This window comes from Gopherus evgoodei, chromosome 2 (assembly GCF_007399415.2).
Source record: "Gopherus evgoodei ecotype Sinaloan lineage chromosome 2, rGopEvg1_v1.p, whole genome shotgun sequence".
NCBI lineage: Eukaryota > Metazoa > Chordata > Testudines > Testudinidae > Gopherus > Gopherus evgoodei.
In genome coordinates this window covers 145,199,987-145,221,480 of record NC_044323.1, presented here as the reverse complement: position 1 = coordinate 145,221,480, position 21,494 = coordinate 145,199,987, and the positions used below count along the sequence as shown (strand labels likewise).

Below are 21,494 nucleotides of genomic sequence, written 5' to 3'. Positions count from 1 at the left end.
GCCCCTGCTGAGGGGCCTGAGCTCTGAACTACTGATTGCCCTGCCCTGTCCCAGGGCCTGGGCTTATCGACTATTTGTTTAACCACTGCTGAAGGACTGGAGCCTGGAACTCCTTGCTGCCTGTAGTGAGGCGCCCTGGCTCCCAGCTGTGCCTGAGAGGGCAGAGCCCCAACTCCGGACATCTACACGTCCTATAAAAGGAAAAACTTTTTTTCTTAACTGTCTTAGATATATTTTATTTTTTAGTCTGTGTAGAAACTGCTGTGTATCGTACATGTAAAGAATATATTTTAATAATGGTTGAATCATGGAAGATTTATAATTTTGAGTAAGCTGAAATATGCATCCAAAAGTCTAGATCCAAACTGCTTGAACCTGCAGAACTGAGTTGGAAATTTAATGAGCCAGCTATACTACAAGAAGTAGCAGCTCTCTAAGTAATTCTAGCAGTTGTGCTTGGTTTGATCTCAGTCAAAACAAGGAAGATCAGAGGCATGGGAGAATGTATAGGATTAAAAAAAAATCTATGTAAGACTGTATAACTCAAAGATTATGTATTTCATTTGGAGTTCTGGACAAAGGTTCAGGTTGTTCTTCATTTTCATCACATTCAATTTCTGAAACTTTTATTCTGTACATTTTATTTATTTATTATATATAAAGTTGAAATTTTTGTATAAAGAAAGCTGAAGAGTCCTCATCAGTTTAAATTTGGCTTCCCTGAAATGTCATTTCTTTACAATGTGCAGGGGAGCTATGTTGTAATACTTTAATTATGATATAACAGGCTATTGCTATTGTAACAAACCTGCTGTTATGGAGTCCCTAGTGCAACATCCAGGCAGTCAAGGGATGCATAATCCCCAGAGTATAGGAAAAGGAAATAAGTCAGGACCTGGAAAGAGCCAGAAGCTGCATGACAATGGAAGCAGCAGGCTGAAGACAAAAGCCTGGGAGTTGGCTGTGGAGGAAAAACTGGGTAGCAAGCAATGTGGGAGCTAGAATCATAGAATTATAGAATATCAGGGTTGGAAGGGACCTCAGGAGGTATCTAGTCCAACCCCCTGCTCAAAGCAGGACTAATCCCTAACTAAATCTGTAGGGCTGAGAGTTAAGTAGATAGTGTTATTTCTGGCCCAGGGACAGTTGTACCTGCAATAAGGAAATACAGGACACAGCCTGCAGGTGGTACACAAGTATGTATGGGTTATAAGTAAAGCTGGTCTGAGAATTTTAGTTTCTGTTCCTGAAAAAAAGTCAATGAAATTTTCACTTCCATCAAAATTTTCTTCAGAAGCTTCTGGGTCTTCATAAAAAAATCCTACCCAGCATACTGCCAACTAATGAAAAGTTTCTCAATTTTTGGCTGCTTTTTGAGGGGCAGGATTTGGGAGCTTTTGACAATTCTCCCCTCCTCCTCCCCCCCAATTGAAATTCCCTGCAGAAACAAATAACAAAGTACTAAAAACAAGTTTTCAATGGAAACATGTTGACCAGTTCCAATTACACTATTATTGTTATAGCTATGTGCTAGAGTACCCCTTTGGGTTGAGAATATATTTTTTCTAGCTATGGCACACAATTTTATCTAGGATGTTTTCCCCTTTTAGTTTTTCGAAGCCCTAGTCAAGCAATTGTGTGTTACTCAAAGTGGGTAAGTGTTTATGGGAACCCACTGATGGCTACAGCTTGAATATCCTAGTGCTTGGAGCACTTACAGCACTTAACTCCAGTTCTAAAAAAAGAAGGCCTGGAATTCACTTCTAGTACAAAGAGTGACTATTAATGGAATGCTGTCAGATTGGAGGAAGGTCTCATGTGAGGATCTGTTCTGGGTCTGGTGTTATTTAACATATTTATTAATGACCTGGATGTAGGAATAGAAAGCATACTGATCAAGTTTGCAGATGACACAAAGTGTGGGGGGGCGGGGGGGTTGCAAACATTTTAGAAGATAAAGCTAAAATTCAAACAGATCTTGATAAAGTGAGGAACTGGGATATTGACAACAAAATGAAATTCAACAAAGTCAAATGTAAGGTGGTACACGTAGGAAAGAAAAAAACAAATGCAAAAATATAGAATGGTGGATAACTGGCTTTGCAAAAGTATTACTGGGAAGAATCTGGGCATTGTCATGGATCACAACCTCGACATGAGTCAACAGCGCGATGCTGTTGCAAAACAAGGCAAATGCGGTTTTGTGTTGCATCAACAGAGGCATAGCATGCAAGTCACAGGAGATGACAGTTATGCTCCTCTCGGTGCTAGTTACACCTCAGCTAGAGTACTGTGTCCAATTTTGGTCACTACTGTATAGAAAGGATGTAGAGAAATTGAAAAGGATCTAGAGGCTAGCGACAAACATAATCAAAGGGATGGAATGTCAGGGGAGACAGCAGAAGGCCTATCCCTCGCTCGTTACCCCGAGGACTGGCAGAGCCAGCCCCGCTGAAGGACGAACCTCTCCTGATGCCAACGGGGGCGGAGCCACTGGGTCCTGCGCCCATCCCTCAGAGGTCACGGCAGAGACTCGAAAGTATAAAACCTCCCCGGCAGAGCTCAGCTGAGACTGAGCCACCGCCGCAGAGGCCAGACATCTGAGGCCAAGCTCCCTCAGGGGAGACAGCAGAAGGCCTATCCCTCACTCCAGCTACCCCGAGGACTGGCCGAGCCTGCCCCGCTCCAGCTACCCCGAGAACTGGCCGAGCCTACCCCGCTCCAGCTACCCCAAGGAGTTGCTGAGCCTGCTTCTGGCCAGCTACCCCAACCAGGAGCTGAGCCTACCATCTGCTACTTACCCAGAGGAACCGATGGTGTTTGAGACCACCGGTAACGCTACCACAACTCAGGTACCCTACGAGGGGGAGTGTGGAAGTGGCCTGGGGGCAGCCGACCCCAGTCTGGCTGCAACACTGCCAGAGCCTATGTCAGTGTGTTGCAGCCAGGATCCCCACTGACAGCAGCGAGTTTCTACCACTGCTAGGGCCCCGGGCTGGGACACAGTGGAGTGGGAGGGCCTGCGTCCCCCCTGCCAGCCCCTCCTTGGGTGGCAGACTCCCCTTTTTCCCTGGCCTGGAGAGGCTAGGACCTCCTGATATTGAACTAGTGACTCAGCCCCTGCTGAAAGACCTGAGACCCTGACTATTTGCTTGCTGCCCCACCCTGACCTAGGGCCGGGACTGCTATTTAACTGCTGACTCAGCCCCTGTCTAAGGGCCTGAGTCTCTGACGGGTTGCTTGCTGCCCCGCCCTGACCTAGGGCCTGGGCTGCCATTTAACTATTGACTCAGCCCCCGCTCCAAGGGCCTGAGCTCCTAACCGAGTGTGCGTTATTCCCCATGACCACAGAGTTGACAGCCGGCGAACTGTAGCGAGGCGGTGGGATATCCCACAGCCCCGCTGAAGGATGAACTGTGGCATAGCCGCACTACACCAAGTCATATGAGCAAAGGCTGAAGGAACTTGGTATGTTTAATTTGGAAAAGAGGAAAAGAAGTGGGGGCATGATAATAGTCTTCAAATACTTGAAAGGTTGTTATAAAAAATGTATAAAAATTGTTCTCTCTTTCCACAGAGGTCAGGACAAGAAGCAATAGGTTCAAACTACAGCATAGAAGATTTAGATTAAATCTCAGGCTGTAAGAACAATAGAACAAACTGCCTAGGGAAGTTGTGGAATCTCGTTCACTGGAGGTTTTCAAAAAGGCTGGAGAGCTGTCTGCTTGGATGGTTTAGACACAACAAATCTGGCAACTTGGCGGGGGATGACTCTTGAGGTCCCTTCTAACCTAAGAGTCTATCATCCTGCTTCCAGTACTATCACCCATAAAAGTCACTCTATAATTAAGTTAAGGGCCAACTTAAAATTTTCTACTAGTTTTGCAGTGTATGAGACAGTTTCTTAACTATCACATTAAAACAGCATGGGACACAAACTAATTGCATTCATTTGATAGTAGGAATGCCTCCCAGCTCTGTTGCACCCACCCCAAGGCCCAGTTCTTGGTTTTATACACACACTGCACAGAGTCCATAGGACAGCATCTCTGTGGAGTGATCAGTGGGGGACTAGAGAGAGAAATGCATTTGTGGGGAGGAAATGAAAAAATATTCCCCTCTTGAAGTTTCCTCCCTCTCAACAAGACTTGAGAGGTTCATCTCTCACCCATATGAATCGTCAAAATAATAAAATCAGCAAAATAATCAGCAAAATAATAAATATCAACATTCTAATGTGACACACAGAGCTGGACAATACTGCAATATAGTACCTGCAAAACTCTTTTTATTTACTTTTCATGAACATGCATGTGAACCAAATTTTGGTCACAAATATATTTTGAGAAAGATAGATGAAGATTTTCATATACCCTTCTGTCTATGTAATCATCCTCAAAGCTCACTCTGGGTTTTGGGAGTTCTCCAGTCACGGAACAGAAGAATTGACATATGGCCTACATGACCAAATTAGTTAAAGAAATAGTTGCAGGAAATAGTTCATGAACTGAACTGTGTCTGCATAAACCAGTTGACAAATAATGTCAAGCAATTAATCTATACAAATCCAAGTCTGTGGCACATGATTTGCCAAGAGAATGATGGAATGCATTTGTTAAATTGTTCACTAAAAACAGTGCAATCATCTAAAAATTGTTCCCTAAAAATATCACAGTCCTGCAACCTTAAATGTTACCTTTTTATCAGGAAGGGAAAGGAATCTTGGTGACATGCAACGGAAATCAGCCTGCGAAGCAGGAAATCTTTAAGGTAGACATTTAATTCTCCAAAGTAGTAATAGTAAAACAATGGATGAAATTTTGAAGAAAAAATCACTGGATGGCTAGAAAGTAGCAGAGCCTCGAAGGTTTTTTCCCAGATTTACTTAACTGCTTTGAACAAATAAGAGAATTAGTAGAAGAATAGAAACTGGAAGGAGTTGCAAATAATGTACTAGAATCTAATCCCACAAGTTGCTGTGGATCATCTCTGAAGCACTTAATGCACAAAAACTTCCACTGACTTCAAATGGAGTGGAAGGTGCTTAACACCTCACCAGAGCTGCCTGCGGGAACAAGTCCCTAGGGAAGATTCAGAAACAATACCAAGGAGTCTAGAGAGATTAGGAATATGGACAGTAGGTAACAAAATGGGGAAAGGAAGCCAGTACACATTTGGGGGAAATTTTTTTTGAAACAGTGGTAATGAAAGGAAGGGAGAAGCCTGAAAAAGTAGACATGCTTGAAGAGACTAATAATAAGGATGTCAGTACACTGCAAATTAGTTCAGAATGTGTAAAGTGATATGTCAGATAAAAAGATAATTTTGGACTGCATTGAAGAGTGACCACATCACATAGCAAACATGTAACCCCTTGTTTAAGATTCTTGTGGAACCACACATGGTCTATTGCACTGAGTTCTGGGTACCATACTACCAGATAGATATTGACAAATTAGAGACTTCTTATTAATGAAGCACACCAAAATTATCAGGTGTCTAAAGGAAATGACTTAGGTATCTCTTAGGCAAAATATACATTTTTAAATCTTTTCCCCTTATGAAGGAAGGACATGGTAGTGTTCTACAGATATAAACAGTGGGAATGGTGAGGAATTAATTTGGTAAGTGCACCACTACCTCGATAACACCACCTGATATAACATGAATTTGTATATAATGCAGTAAAGCAGCGCTCTGGGGGAAGGGGGGGGGCGCAATCTGATGGATCAAACCAAGTTCAATATAACATGGTTTCACCTATAACATAGTAAGATTTTTTTGCTCCCAATGACAGCGTTATATTGAGGTGGAGGTGTACAAAGGTTTATAACAAGAAGAAATGGAATGAAATTGAAAAGATGAAAAATTAGGCTTAATTAAAGCGAGGCTAGACAAAACAGTAGAAAAATATTCTGGAAGTGCCATGTATTGGCTTGAGATGTCCTAGATAATGAAAGGGATTCTTTCCACCTTTAATGGTTTAGTGAACATATTTTATTAGCTTTCTGTGTCATTACAACCTTCTATAGATGTTCAAAGATCACTGTGTTATAGCTAAACAGCAACATTTTTCATATGTGGAAAAGAATAGCCTATGGATAATCATAACAAGAAGAAAGGTCAATAGATTGGTTGTCATACTAAAAATAATTGTACTGTTCTAACTGCCACATTGAAAATATGCAATGTAAATCATCTAACACTAAAAAAAATTACAATTTACTACATAAAAGTAGTTTGAAAGGAAACAGAGAATACATTCATTTTGGTATCTTTCATATAATATTTGCTTATAAAATGTAATGCTATTGAAACCAATTTTGCAACCTACATATTAGAAATAGATCTCACTTAGAATGATTTACAAGTCATATCTCAGAAAGCATGCTCACTTAGACACCAAGAGCTATTTCTCTAAAACCAGATTCCAAAATTGTGCCCACAAGTTTTTGTTCACACAAACTGCTACATGTGCATAACTCGTATGTGTGCACATGTACAAAGTGTGTATTCACGCAAATGGAAGTTAGATATCTAACTACCAATTTGCTCTAATACAAATTTGCCATTTCAATGTGTATTAGTGCAAAATTTGCAGGAACATTTTTAGAGACTGACATCCAGACCTCCTGATTTTTTGATCACAAGTTTTCTTTGTCAGTAAAGAATGACATCCATAGCAGCTTTCCAATGCAATGACTTTACAATCTTTTAAGTGATGATGCATGTGAAATGCATTTTACATTTTTATGAGATATTGCTAGAAACAACAATCATAATGTTCCAGCCAATGACCTCATGTTTTCATCCACTGTTTTCAAATCCACAGAACTAATCCTTCAGGAAGAAGATTAAGGGCCAAATTTTGTTCTGCAATGCTGGTGTAAACCAGAATAGCTACTGAGTATACAAAATGTAACAGAAGAATTTGTCCATAAAAATTCAAAACCAATTACATTAATTCATGTCTGAAGCTCATATGAGAAAGTAAAAAGTCCTGGAAATAAAGATAATTTTTTTTATTATTTTTTAAACAAACAGGGGAAAATGCAATTTAGTGACCCACTGGTTTAGAAAGTTTGAGCTGTTAGTGATGCAAGGCACAGCAGGAGGAGCATCAGTGTCCACACAATGTAGTTGGGAAGTCTCCATTCAGGATTTGCAATGCAAGTGAAGTCCCTTGAAAACTAAACAAATGTTGCTTTTCAGAGCACTAAAAGCCTTTTGCCTAAGAATCTCTAGCACTTCATGAATTAAAGTAAGGCACCAATTACTGTTTCTTGATAAGGCAGAAAGCTTTTGGAATAAGGAGCTGTTCTCCCCACCCAATAAAGCAATCACACCCATGAGTTTGATGCCCTTAACCCAGCAGGCTCACTTCACATGGTGAGACTGAATTCCCACTTCCGCTAAAATAATGTTGAAAGCCAATGAGAGACTGAAGCGCATGAAAGCATGGGAACCAAGTGAGTTACCACAATACGAAGATTTAGATTGAGTCTTATTTTTAGAAAGAGGGGTCATAAAGCTGTGGGAACAAAATTCACATTACTGGCACAAACAGCAAATGATTAAAATTCTTCTGGATCGTGAAAGTCTCAGATTGGCCATTTCACCTCAGATTGTTCAGGTTCAATGAAGTCTAGGGTGTTTCTGTGTGTGTGTGTGTGTGTGTGTGTGTGTGTGTGTGTGTGTGTGTGTGTGTGTGTGTGTGTGTGTGTGTGTGTGTTTAATGCAGGCTTTGCTGCTTCTGTAGCATTAATTTACCAAGCTGGAGTTAAATAACTGCACAACCACTACTTCTGCTGCTAGTGTCATTAGGCAACCCTCCAGAAAAAATAACCTCTAAAGAACAATTTAAGGAGTGCACTACAAGAAAGTGCAAGACAAAACCTGAATGTTTCACTCTCCCAACCTTGCCACAAGGGGTCCTGACAACAGTGCAACTAATGTGGCTGTGCTGCATAGGTGGGAAAGGGCAAGATTCTAGGCCTGTACACAAGGGATTTGAACCCCATGTAAGGTCATCGTCACCAGGTACAGAGGAGGCTTGGGGAAGACAAGGATCTACAACTACAAAGATCCACTGTGTTACCATATTTCAGGTTCCCAAAAAGAGGATACTGCTGGAAGGGAAGAAGCTAGGGAGGTGAAAGGAGGGGAAGGAAGAGAGGGGGACCTATAGGGAAAGTACTGTTGAGAGTGTTGGAGGAGGTACATGTGGCCGGGGTACTCACTGGGGGTAGTACCGCTCCCTGTCACGGTGGCTGGTGCAAGCTCAGGATGAAGCAACAATTGCCAGTCAGTGCTGCCCTGTGGAACCACTTCCCGAGGGCTGAAAGCCTGGACCTGCATGGTTGGGATCCAGCAGCTGTGGCTTGCAGGGGGATGGACCAATCAGCTGCAGATTTGGGGAGGGACCAATCAGGGCTCTTTCTGAACTGCAGCTTCTCTGCTCCATAAAAAACCTAGCACATTTCCTGATATTTTTAAAGTCTCCCCTGGACAAATCCTGAAAAAGAGGCTTTGTTTGGGAAAACCCAGACATATGGTAACCCTACCTGACCTGCACACCGATGTGTCCTATGGCATGGGAATTCTGGAGTCACAAGTGGACTACTACACCCTGAGACTATAGTAGCTACTGCAAAATGTTGATGCAGTCTGGAATGGAAGAGTACTTTGGCTCTCCATTAGAGTCTGCTCACTGAGGCTGTGTGCTTAGACTAGGATTTAATTTTAAAAGATATATTACACCTAGAAGCAAAAGCGAATCATCAATCATTCCACACAGCATTTTTTTTTTTGGTCATGGTTGACTTGAAGAGTGATCACATGGTCAGCCTGAAAATACTGCAGCACACTGGAGTATAAAACATTTAAAATGTGCCCATCACCATCATGTCTAGGTACAATTTCGACAGCTTAGACCAATTTCCCCAAAACAAAGACGCATATACTGCAAACAAATCCACTACAGCAACTGAACTGAGATCAGAGGCAGGGAATTGTCAGCCAGCCAACACAATGCCAGAAATATTCAAAAACCTCCAGTTAGTAGAAAGCTTGTGTAAAGACAGGTGTCTTACTTAGTGCTGTAAAAGTGCCTAGATACAGATATATTTCTGCTGGGACTGGGAGTGAATACCAGAGCTACTGCCTGCTCTTGAGCTTACAACAACTCCACCCTTGGGACAGATAACCAGTGTTACTTCCAAATTCAGCTGTCACAGTGACTGTGGTGGTCTATGTAGTAACCTAGCTTCAATTAAGGCTCAGTAACCAGCATCTTGAATCTTTCCTAGAAGCAAACTATCAGCCAGGGTAAAGAACAGAATACAACGGTAATATGGGCTCATCTAGTTGTTCTACCTAAAAGATAGGGATTTGTATTCTGCACCATCCTAAATTTCCAAATACTATTCAAGAGTAAACCTAGTTACAGTGCAATGTACTTACTTAACCATAAGGTGACAAAGGCATAGGTAACTAATTACGGTATGCATCCCAGAGGAAAGGACACAATCCCATAGCCAGATGCAATTGCAAATATATTTACAGCCACTGGTGCTTCTGGAAAATACAGAAGCAGATAGTTGTTTATTAAAGTCCTCAAGATTGTAATTAACTTAGTAAGAATTCCAGAATCCATCAGAAATTCATCAATAAGAGCAGATCATCATTACTAGTCCACCACCTCATCAGGAAAAAGAAAAGACCCTGACCTTTGCCTGGAGAAAGCAATCACATCATTACAGAAGTATGTTCATTATATCATCAATTACCATCCCCACGACAAAGATAAAAATCTAGAGTGTATCCACTTTTGTGAGTAGAGTCAGAAACCATTAATAAGGTTGGCAGAATGTGTGTGTTTGTTTGTTAGTTTGTTTGTTTGTTTTCAATAATTGTTGATGGATAACATCAATCCTTATATTAAGCATTTTTTTATTTTTATCAATTTAAATTTTCACAGTTGCAGGAAATGATGGGGAAGGAATGGAAAATTATTTAATGACAGACGTTGAGATTCAAAAAGTTAGCTTTATAACCTAAAAGCTTTATAATCATTAAAAAAAAACTGTCAACATCATATGTCAAAATATATATAAAATAAATATCCTTAAATCAAGCTCTACTATGTTCTCAAGCAGCATTTTTCTTACTTTGCGTATCTGTAACATTCAGTTATTATTTTTGGATTTTTTTTCTTATCAGTTTGTGTACATACAGTGAAATCATATTAACTGACATTTACCAGTAAAAAAATTAATCTTTCCAAGCCTAACCATCAGGCATATTAAGCCGATGCTGAATATGAGGGCACTCAGGTCACAGGCCAATATCACAATATTCTGATTAGAATCCCAATGGTTCTCAATCTATTTACCATTGTGGGTGGCATATGCAGTTCTCTCTGTGTTATATGGAACGCATCCATGCAATATATTTACCATCATGCGTGCTGTGGCTGCCCAGTAGGGTACATGTCCCTCAATGCCTGCTCCCAGACAGTCAGGAGCAGAGGCAATCCCACCCACTGAGCCATGGGGGACCCTAGTTGGGAAGCCACCCATGGAAGAAATTTCCACCCCGCACCAGCTCTCCCCCCAGAGATGGGACTTATAGGGCAGCCTCCTGCTCTGGCTATGAGCTCCAGGTCTGGACTTGGCTAGCAGGGGTTGGGCAGGTGGGTACTATCTGCTGCAGGCAGTCCAGGGTGCACTGCAGCCTGGAGCATGCTCATCCCATCAGAGGCGACACATAGCTGTGTCTAGTCAGTGGATATGTGCCCGTCCCATTAGTCCAGACACCCAGAAGTGAGGAGGCAATGCTTCCCACAGTGGTGGCACACTCAGTCATGCCCTTCTCTTTCCCCTGCCACATCCTCCACCCTCTTTTCTCTCCCCACTATCTCCTACCCCTATCCACTCCCCTATCCTCTCCCTCTTTCTCTTCTCTCCCTGATGCCCTTTCCTCCTGTCCCCCTTCCTCCAGCCCCATTCCCTCATCCCCTTCTCTTCCCTGTCTTCCCCCATCTCTCTGCCTTCCACACTGCCTCATCCTGCTCCCACACGGTACTCCCCATTGTAGAGAAACAGGACCCAGCACAGTAGAAGAGGATGATAATGGGCACTAGAATCCAGGAGAAAGTGTCCTGGAGCTGCCAGCTCAGAGGGGGAGAAGCGCCAAGCGAGTTGGCACAGATTGGGAAGGACAGAACCTCCCTACTCCCTGACAGGCTGAGCAGAGTAAGCCATGTTCAGTGCTCACAAAAATCAGGGTTGGGGAGTTGTCCCCAACTACTCCTGACGCTGGTGTGGGTTGATGGCTGAGCACCTCCCTCTGCCCTGGCACCCCTACAGCATGTCCCTGAAGCATGGGAGCTCCTCCCCCACCACAAAGGGCTGCTTTGCTTTCCCTGTGGACAGGGAGTGTTCCAGCAGGGTTCCATGGTGCCCTCTCCCCCTCAGCCGGGACCTGGAAGCAGCAAACTTTGAATTTTTTTTAGCAGACAGCTGGGTCGCAGCCGTGTGCTAATTGGGCCGCAGGTTGAGAAGCACTGCTGTGGAGCAGGGGAGTGGCACATAGAACCTCCAGATCCCCAAAGCAGCTTTATCCTAGTGCTCACAAACCAAGTGGATATACTTGAAAAAACTGCAGCTTGACGTGGAGCACCTCTTAAATCTGAGAGTCACATGTACAAAGCATTTCCCCCCATTATATTATCATAGAATATTAGGGTTGGAAGAGACTCCAGGAGGTCATCTAGTCCAATCCCCTGCTCAAAGCAGAACCAATACCAACTAAATCATCCCAGCCGGGCTTTGTCAAGCTGGGACTTAAAAACCTCTAAGGATGGAGATTCCACCATCTCCCTAGGTAACCCATTCCAGTGCTTCACCACCCTCCTAGTGAAATAGTGTTTCCTAATATCTAACCTAGACCACCACTCCCACTGCAACTTGAGACCATTGCTTCTTGTTCTGTCATCTGCCACCACAGAGAACAGCTGAACTCCATTCTCTTTGGAAACCTCCTTCAGGTAGTTGAAGGCTGCTATCAAATTCCCCCTCACTCTTCTCTTCTGCAGACTAAATAACCCCAGTTCCCTCAGCCTCTCCTCATAAGCCATGTGACCCAGTCCCCTAATCATTTTTGTTGCCCTCTGCTGGACTACCTCCAATTTGCCCACATCCCTTCTGTAGTGAGGGGACCAAAACTGGATGCAATACTCCAGGTGTGGCCTCACCAGTGCCGAATAGAAGGGAATAATCACTTTCCTCTATCTGCTGGCAGTGCTCCTACTAATGCAGCTCAATATGCCCTTGGCCTTCTTGGCAACAAGGGCACACTGCAGACTCATATCCAGCTTCTCATCCATTGTAATCCCCAGGTCCTTAGGCTCATGTGGAGCCACGAAGCAAGCAGGATGAAGTGCCTCATTCACAATAAATTATAATGTTTGCTAGTTTTATTGATGGTGAATTTTACATTAATCAACATCAGCCAGAGTTTGGTGTTATCAAGTACTTTTGCACTTTCTCGGTAATCAAAGGGACAGATGGTAAAGGGTGCATCTTGGTCACATCACAGGTAGCCTCCTCCTGCCTTGGCTCCTCGCTACAGTGATGGGGAGGAGCAATGGAAACCTAAAACCTGGTGTCAGTCATACCACTTCCTTGGCAGATCACCAACTGGAAGACAGTGATGAGTCACCTTCTTGGTTACTAGGTTAATGCTACAGCCCACGAAAGGCCATATTAAAAGTCAGGTGAAGAATTATTGTTGGATTTATTTTCAGTGATTTTTTTGTCTTTCCTGATTGAAAATTGTTTCTAATCAAAGCTCGATCTTCTCAAATGCATTTGTTATCCAAATTGTTAAAATAATTTCTTGGTTCACAGAACTTCATTATGAGTATTTGAAATTCAAGTAGCTTTGATTGAATGCATGGGTCACATACAGAGCTCTGACAAGTACCAGATTACATGAGCCTATCCATATTTTAGCTGAATCATAGAATAATAGAATATTAGGGTTGGAAGAGACCTCAGTAGGTCATCTAGTCCAACCACCTGCTCAAAGCAGGACCAACACCAACTAAATCATCCCAGCCAGGGCTTTGTCAGGCTGTTTGTTTCACTGCCCCTTCAAATCAAGTGGTATTCCATGGATATGAGCCTAGGGAAAGGTATGTTGAGCTGGGACTCAGGAGACAATGAGTTTGAATATCAGTTCTTCAACTCACTACAGTATATGTTTCTGTGCACTTCATAGCCCCTATTAGTAAGCAAAGTTTATTGTAGGAGACAATCAACTATCATCTCTCCTGCCACTTTACAAATAAATTAACCAAGATATTGCACAAGGTCATTTGTGGCAGAGTTGAGACTAGAACTCAGGTCTTTAATACGATGGATTGAAATGTTATCAACTCAGTGCCATGCTCCCTTTTAGGCTTGTTATTCCAAATCTTGCTTGAACCATTAGATTACACTCTTTTCTCAGAGCCAAAACATAGCTCAAGAATCCTGAATGCCAACACTCTATTGCTATCTAGCCAATAGTTCTATCGCACACTGGCAAAGTGTCCATCATGCCCTACCAGTTCACACTCCTTTATTTCAAGCTGTAGGGGTCTGTGCTGAGGGTCTAAAGGTCTATGATTCAAACCTGTTACTGACACCTCAAGAGGGGTGTCCTTATGGTGAAACACTTGCAGTTTCCTTTAAGGAAAACAGATTAATTAGCAGTGGAAAAAATAGTATAAAACCTGTTTTAAAGGACTATAAACCATTATAACTGGTCAGCTATGGTGTAACATAAAAGGGGTTCCACATTTTGGTCATTTGCCACACATTTTAATTGCTTTTCATCACAGATGGGCTGGTTTGAAGGTTGAGAATTACAGTCACATGATTTGTGTGTGTGTGTGCGCGTGCCTCACCTGAATAAGCATAACTCTTACAGATTTCTAAATATTCACAATTCCAGATTTGTTTTCCCTGGCTTAAAATTCACTGTTTGGTTGGACGATTTGGCTTGTAAACAGTTTTCACTAGAATATTTGCAAAATGAATAAAAAATAAATGGGCATGAGCACAATGAAAGTAAATTTATTTAAAACTTCAAACTAATATTCACAGCCCTAGTCACATTTGTGTACCTGTAAAAGAGATCATGTGATGGGAAAGAAAAAGTTGTTAAAATATCTTTTTTTCTCACTGTTTGAAGATTTAGGCCACAGTCTACATATAGAGGAATGGCGGGAGGATGGGTGTGTGTGTGTGTGTGTGTCAGCATTTCACTAGTTTTAACCTACTGCATCTGTGGCATCCATTTTTTGGCATTAATGTATGCTAATAACCCCTTCTTCTCTGTTTTTTCACCACTGAAAACCTCATTCTTGAGCAAAGGTATTGAATAATAAATAAATAATAATAATAATATATAATACATAATACAGTAGGAAAAAGGGACCTGTGGTCACCAAACAGTGAAGCCCTATAATAATCCCAATTGTCGGCAAGTTTGATGTAATATTGGTTTGTGTCCTCTACTACCGAACTATATTCTTCCCTTTCACAGAATGAAATCAATGATCTACTAGTGTTTTCTATTATTAACTATTAAACACAAATGACCTAAATACATAAAATTGATGAGACAGGCCACAGCAAATTTAAGAAGCTTCCATCCTTTATCTTGCATTCCCTTATTTTTTTCCCCCTATTTTCAACTTTTCTCTTAATATCAAACATAACTCTAGGCTCATAAGTTTAGCAAAGCTGAAGAACTTTATTAGGGAGAAGGGATAAAATATGTTTGGTTTCTGAATAACTTTTCCTAACGACTAACAATGTGTCTGAATATCATGTTTGTACACTTAAATTTGTGCTGGTAAACACTTGTACATGGGTCAATATTTAACACCACAAGCGTTAAATCCCTTGCTGCTCAACTATAAATATACTAATAGAAAATTCACAATGTAAAATGAAGAGCTGAAATTCCAACCTTGAAAACATGAAATGCATTCAACTCATTTGAACTCTAAATTGATTTCTGCTAAACATCAGTCAAGGCTAAGTGAATTTTAGTTGAAAAGTTACTGTGGCATCATCTGTCCCTCTAACAAGGATGACAAAAATAGCCTCTGGTCTGCCTCCAACTGAGCTCTTCTTATCTTTTCCAGAAATCCATCTGCTGTAACATCAATGAAGACAGATTTTTTTCTGAGTCCATTTTAAATGTGGTGACATTTATTCTAGATACTTTAATATGCATGTGTATTAAATCTGCTTATTACTTTATATTTGTAAGCAAAGTACAAAGAACAACAAAAAAAGAGTCTGTCTTGTTATGGTCCATGAAGTTCATTTAAGGAAGATTTGTAAAACAAAGTTGATTCCAATAGCTCATTTTCTTTGATAATTCTACCTCTGGAAAGTGTGACTGGGAATTCTGTAATGTCAATGATATAGGAATAAAAAAGTTCTTCTCAATGTACTGTATCAAATTTAGTTCTAGCATAAGGGGGGATATAACTTCATTAGGAATTACACCACTTTCACCTAAGTGGAATTTGACTCATATTTTTCTGATGCATTGGCTTGTTTTCTAAACACTGGAAAGAAAAATCAACCAGATATTTGCCTGTATATCTTATGCAAATGATATAATACTATAATGAGTCTGATCTACCATTCAGAATACTCATTCGTAGATTGATTTGAAAATATTTGTTTAACTTCTATGAGTTTACTGACTGTGGATGAGATCTTTACAAAAGATAAATTTGGATTGTTGTTGCCCCTGCTCTGCATATATGTTAAAGATCTCAGGACACTTCTTTTATGAGTAAGTAAAAGTTTGCCCCAGTATTCTTGGCAACTATAAACACTATAACATGTGCTGTGTACTAGTTGTTCTAAACTTCACTTTCGTTTGGAGAGGTGACTGTTTCAGGAATGAAATGTAGTTTGTTCAGTGGTATGGGATGAGAGTCAGAACACACAACAAATTAATTGCTTTGCTAGTCTTAATCTTAGAGAATGAAGATATTGAGTAGAATACTGTAGTAATTCTAATTAGTAGTTCTTAGCAGATCTACAACTATTTTGAACCAAATTAACTTTCCTCTCAAATGCCTACATGGGCTACTATTATTAACAGAGTGTTTCAAATTTCATATTTATTTGAGTTTACACATTGAGAAAATTAAAATATTTTCAAACATTGTTTGGACATTCTTAGGTAAGGCAGGTATATTATCTGCAGTATTGTCTCAACAGAGCTCTTAAGCTAAAACAGTGGTTCTCAGATTGGGGGTAGGGATCCCTCAGGGGGTTGCGAGGTTATTACATGGGAGGGCGCAAGCTGTCAGCCTCGACCCCAAACCCTGCTTTGCATCCAGCATTTGTAATGGTGTTAAATATATAAAAAAGTATTTTTAATTTATAAGGGAGGGGAGTTGCACTCAGAGGCTTCCTATGTGAAAAGGGTAACCAGTACAAAAGTTTGAGAACTGCAGAGCTAAGACAGTTAGGAGCTGCCATTAGTATAGATGGTCCTGAACCCGTTCCTGAATACCAAATACACACAGCATCCTAACTTCCTGTCTTTAAAATATCATCAGCCAATATTCTAGATCCAAATGCTCTTGAGCTCAGGGCTTCAAATTCCAAATCCAAATCTAAAATTTCACAACTTTTGAAGAGTTGAGATTCAATGCAACAATCTGATCAATAACTGAGGTTTAAGCAGTAAACTCTGATGACAAGTCAATATGGAGCTTTTGCCTCTGGTGACCTTAGTTCAAGCTTATCTCTAGTCAGGAGTAGATGGGAAGCTATCAGGAATTAAAACTGTAAAGTGGTAAAAATACGAAAACATTTTCTGACAAACTAATCACAGTGAAGGAGAAAGGAGGGATACAGCAGTTTGGCTATATCAAACATGGAGGACAGAGTAACAGACAAATGGTTACACATTGGACTACAAGACTAGCAATCTAAGCTTAATTCCATTTTTGTCACTGACTTCCAGCATAGTCTTTGCAAATCAATCTCTCTCTTCTTCAAACTCCCATTTATAAAGTTGGCAGAATATATACCTACTGCACTGGAGTGTTGATTCATTCATGTTTCAACACTCAGAGCTCCTTGTAAAGAAGATGCTGGAGAACTACTAAGTATTTATTATTCATAATAAAATGAATGCAATTTAGTGGTACTCGTATACTTAGTTGAACATAAAAAATTAAATGGGAAATAAAATAAGGGTCAATGGGGGACCGCAACAAAGCTGGCAGCACAACTAATATCTTGTCTTCATCGCAGTGTTAGTTCTAGGTGTGCACGCACATGAACACAAACACACCCCCTCTCCCATTATTGGCTTCAGTGAAAATTTGGCTCTAAGACATTAAAATTACAGTTACATACAAAAAAAGAAAATGTTACAAATAGGAATGGGATAAATGAATTTGATTACTTTTGTATGTGTGTGCAGATGCGTACACACACACTTTAAAAATCTGAACAACTTTAACATGATCTTTACTACATTGATTTCTGAGTACTAAATAATATTGTGACAGAAATGGCCAAGATATAAAACATACAAACTTATAAGCAATGAGTTTTTTATATCTGAAGTGGAGATACATATTTTTAAAAGGCAAAGTACAGAGCCATTCATAAAGGTTGATTCAAAACAGCAAAAACAAGAAGAAGCTTGAAGGTACTATTGCTTCTGAGATTGACACTCAAAGTGAGGTGTCAACGACTTAAGTGCTTTTCCTTTTTGTGATATAAGTTGTATACCAGCAACAGCTCAATGTGGGGCTCCTGTAGAAAAAGGGGGATTTTAAAGTGACTACAATTATGTAGTTTATAGAAACAATAAAGTTAGGGCAGCTCTTACTAATTTTTTTCTCTTACTATCTACACAGGCGTGTGACTCCCACTGTTTTAGTCACTGGGATTCTTGTACATACCTTAGGGGACATCAGGATTAAGACCAAGCAAAATAATCACAATTATTAACAATGTTTTTTTTATCATTAAAGAATGGAAAAGAAAACTTCAAACAAAACAACATAAATGACAGAACACAAATGAAGTGGTCACTTACATTGCAATCTCTTTTGTATTCCTCTCAATGATGAGTTCTTAACAGAGATTATACTCTTGAGAGTGAACCACCTTTGGGGTGTCCTTCATTTGGTAAGTTAAGGTCAAACTATATTGTTTCGCAAATTTATTGTAAATTCAGTCTTAGTGTCTTATTAGATAACTAAGCTGTTTATTGCTGTATAAAAGTGTTAAAAGGCAGGTGGATCCTGTTGGTTATTATTAATAACTAACCAGTTTATAGTTCAACAAAGTAAGTAGTCTTAACTAAATCCTATCAAGTCAAATCAAATATTTTAAACGGTTCCTTAAAACAAGCTATTTAAGGTATTGTTTTAAGGCTGACTAATTACAAATATTAAGAATCTTATATCCAGATGAATACCATTATTTCTTTGTTTACCAGTGTTTAGCCTATCTCCTCTCCAGGGACACATGGTCTAAACCATTTGGTAATTAACAGGAGAAATTGTTCATATTTAAGTTACAACAGCATTTCCATATCCCAATAAAATTATTACAAAAGTTTTTAAATCTAATCTCTTGGTATTACCTTAATTAATTTCTTCTCACCAATCCATGTTGAAGTCTTGAGGAGGTTTTCTTTGGGTTGGTTTCTTGAGTTGTCTCAGGTTTTTTTAAATGTCATGGCTGCTTGCTTGTTGAGATGGCCAGGATAAGTGGAGGAGTGCATGCTGTTTAAATAGAGTAGCAGAAGGAGTGCATGTACTTACTGGTGCTCATTTCAGTTTTTAATATTCTTCTCCTTTCCATTAAATTATAGGAAAACAAACCTCTTGTAGGCTTGTCTAGATTCAAAATTGGTTGCTGTTATCTTTTTATTGGCTTCAATTGGCACTGAGGATTGGCTTAGGTGACACTATCTTCTGATTACATAGTCTGTTTCAATTAACATGCAATATTTCTAAATGCCTTTGTTATTCTTGTGGCAGGAAAGTCCCCAATAATCTCTTAGAGTTACCTTTTTTCTTTTTATTCAGTTCAATTGATTTTCTGAAATATTCCTTCAATTTTTTTACAGTGCAACAGGAAACACTCTATTTTCAAAAACTCCAAAAAGTCCTGTTTTTTATATAAAATGTTTTTATTTCTCAGGGTTTTTTTTAAATTAAATAACTTTTAGAAAGTTTTTAGCTGAAATAGTTATTAAAGAAGTTGTTGATACCAATGTTGATGACCCTTGTCTTCCTCCTTTCAGTGAGGGAATTGTTTGAGCACTATTAATTCCCCACTAATATAAATATTCTATATTTAAATGGCTTCTTACATTAGTAATTATTTTAACAAGGTCATTTGATTCCATGCAGGTATGTAAAGCATTTTACCATTTACATAGTAATGATATTGGAAAATTATATTAAGATTTTTGCATTTAGCTAACATTTGAAAATATGTTTTCACAAAGGTGTTTGCCATTTCAACACTGAAGAAATAAGCAAAAGGTCTGAAATATTTCCACCTTCCCCTTTTTTTTTCCTAGAAGCTTTTCTGAATGAAGTTTAAGGGTAATTATAACATTTATTTCAACAAGTATATTTCTAGAATTCTCTGTGCAAGTTTACTCAGAAGTTGTTCTTGGTTTTTTTTTGCAGAGGGAATGAAAAAGCCCCCTGCACCATTATATTTAATACACTACATTCCTCTTTACAATCAGGTCTTTTCGTAAAACATGAATGGTTTACATTGTTTGTTTCTTGCTATAAGGATTACATTGGTACCAACTGGTATGGTCTAGATAAAACACTCTTAGGGGGTTGTTTCTTGACCCATGGTCCTTTGAATTACAATCCATACGTTGCAAAGAGTCCTGTGGCACCTTATTGACTAATGGATGTATTGGAGCATGAGCTTTCATGGGTGAATACCCACTTCGTCGGATGCACCCACGAAAGCTCATGCTCCAATACGTCTCTTAGTTTATAAGGTGCTACAGGACTCTTTGCTGCTTTTACAGATCCAGACTAACGTAGCTACCCCACTGATACTTGACAATCTGTATGTTATAGCACTTCAACTTCTATTAAATATTTTGTACAAAGCACAAATTTCAATAACCAAACTTTTAAATATAGTACAAAAGAAAATAGTACAGAGATTAAAGCAAAGTAAGTTTTAAAACATCACTTTTCTGAGTTTGTATAATACTCCTAGGGCTAATAAATAAGATTTTGTGGGAAAGGAGGGGTTATCATCCTTACATTTGCTTGCCCTTTGGAGACAGAAACAGAAGCTTCTGAAATGTTTTTTAACCAGCCTAAATATTTTTTATAACATAATAACTAACTAAAAACATACACAGGTATTGCTATATTTTAAAGCAACCTAGTATACCATAGGTATGTCTTTAAAGTCAGCAAAGATGCAAACTAGTTTATAATGACCTAATGTTTTTTAAAAAGATATAATAATTTTATTAAGACCATTTCTGCATGCATACTGCGGTTTCTCCCCTACAAATTGTTTCCAAGAGTGGTATCTGAAAAGCATAGGCCAGGCATAGTACAAAAGTGTCACTGATGACTTTTAATGAGCTGGTGGAGTCTTTTGGACTTCACTGGATGAAGAGAGTAAACATACAGATGAACAAAAGCAATCAATGACTGGGTTCTCTATTGTGCTGGAAGCAGAACAAAATTTGCCCCACTAAATTTTTTGTGCTGAAAAAAATCTTTACAAAGGTGTCTGCAAACCTGAATCATGATGTCTATATCCTTTCTGTTCAAAGCCTACCTACAAGAATTATATATCTGTGTAGAAGCATTGATCAAGGTAATCCATTAACCCTTTGTCTGCTATACATTCACTTTCTCTTTTTTTTTAATAAAAAATGTCAACTTCTCAGGTTACAAAACTCCAATGCCTGCCTTCGTGAAAATGTATTTCACAATGTAGTAATATGTTAATCTGTTCCACAAAACAATATTGTGAATGGAAAGAATATTCAAAAACATTTTTCAACCTTTTCAGATATATGCAGTTTGCAACAAAGTCAAGCAGAGTAATTTCATACATGTGTCAGAGTTTGATAAAACAAAAACTTGAACTTCTATGTGCAATTATGAAGAATCTTTTTTTAAAAAAATACTGAGCAAACATCTGCCACATACAGCATTCTCTGACATTGATATTAGGGGCTACTTAGTACCCATGAGTAGAAAATCTTTAATAGCTGGAATAATTATGTGATTACATGAGAAAATAGATCATTAACACTGGATACAGCACTTCCTCTGATTTTGTTTTCAGTTACATACTTCAATATTCATTAAAATATTTTATGAATTTTAGCAAGAGCATATTTTAGATCTTTTTTCACAAATTTCTGTATAT

General features: G+C 39.4%; 1 long non-coding RNA gene across 1 annotated transcript; it reads left to right on the top strand.

Annotated features, from left to right (window-relative positions):
• Window positions 1–238: 238 nt before the first annotated feature.
• On the top strand, window positions 239–20,163 carry LOC115646193. Its single transcript, XR_003998968.1, has 3 exons — window positions 239–251; window positions 16,353–16,355; window positions 20,089–20,163. It is a non-coding gene; the product is annotated as an uncharacterized LOC115646193 (long non-coding RNA).
• The last annotated feature ends 1,331 nt before the right edge of the window (window positions 20,164–21,494 follow it).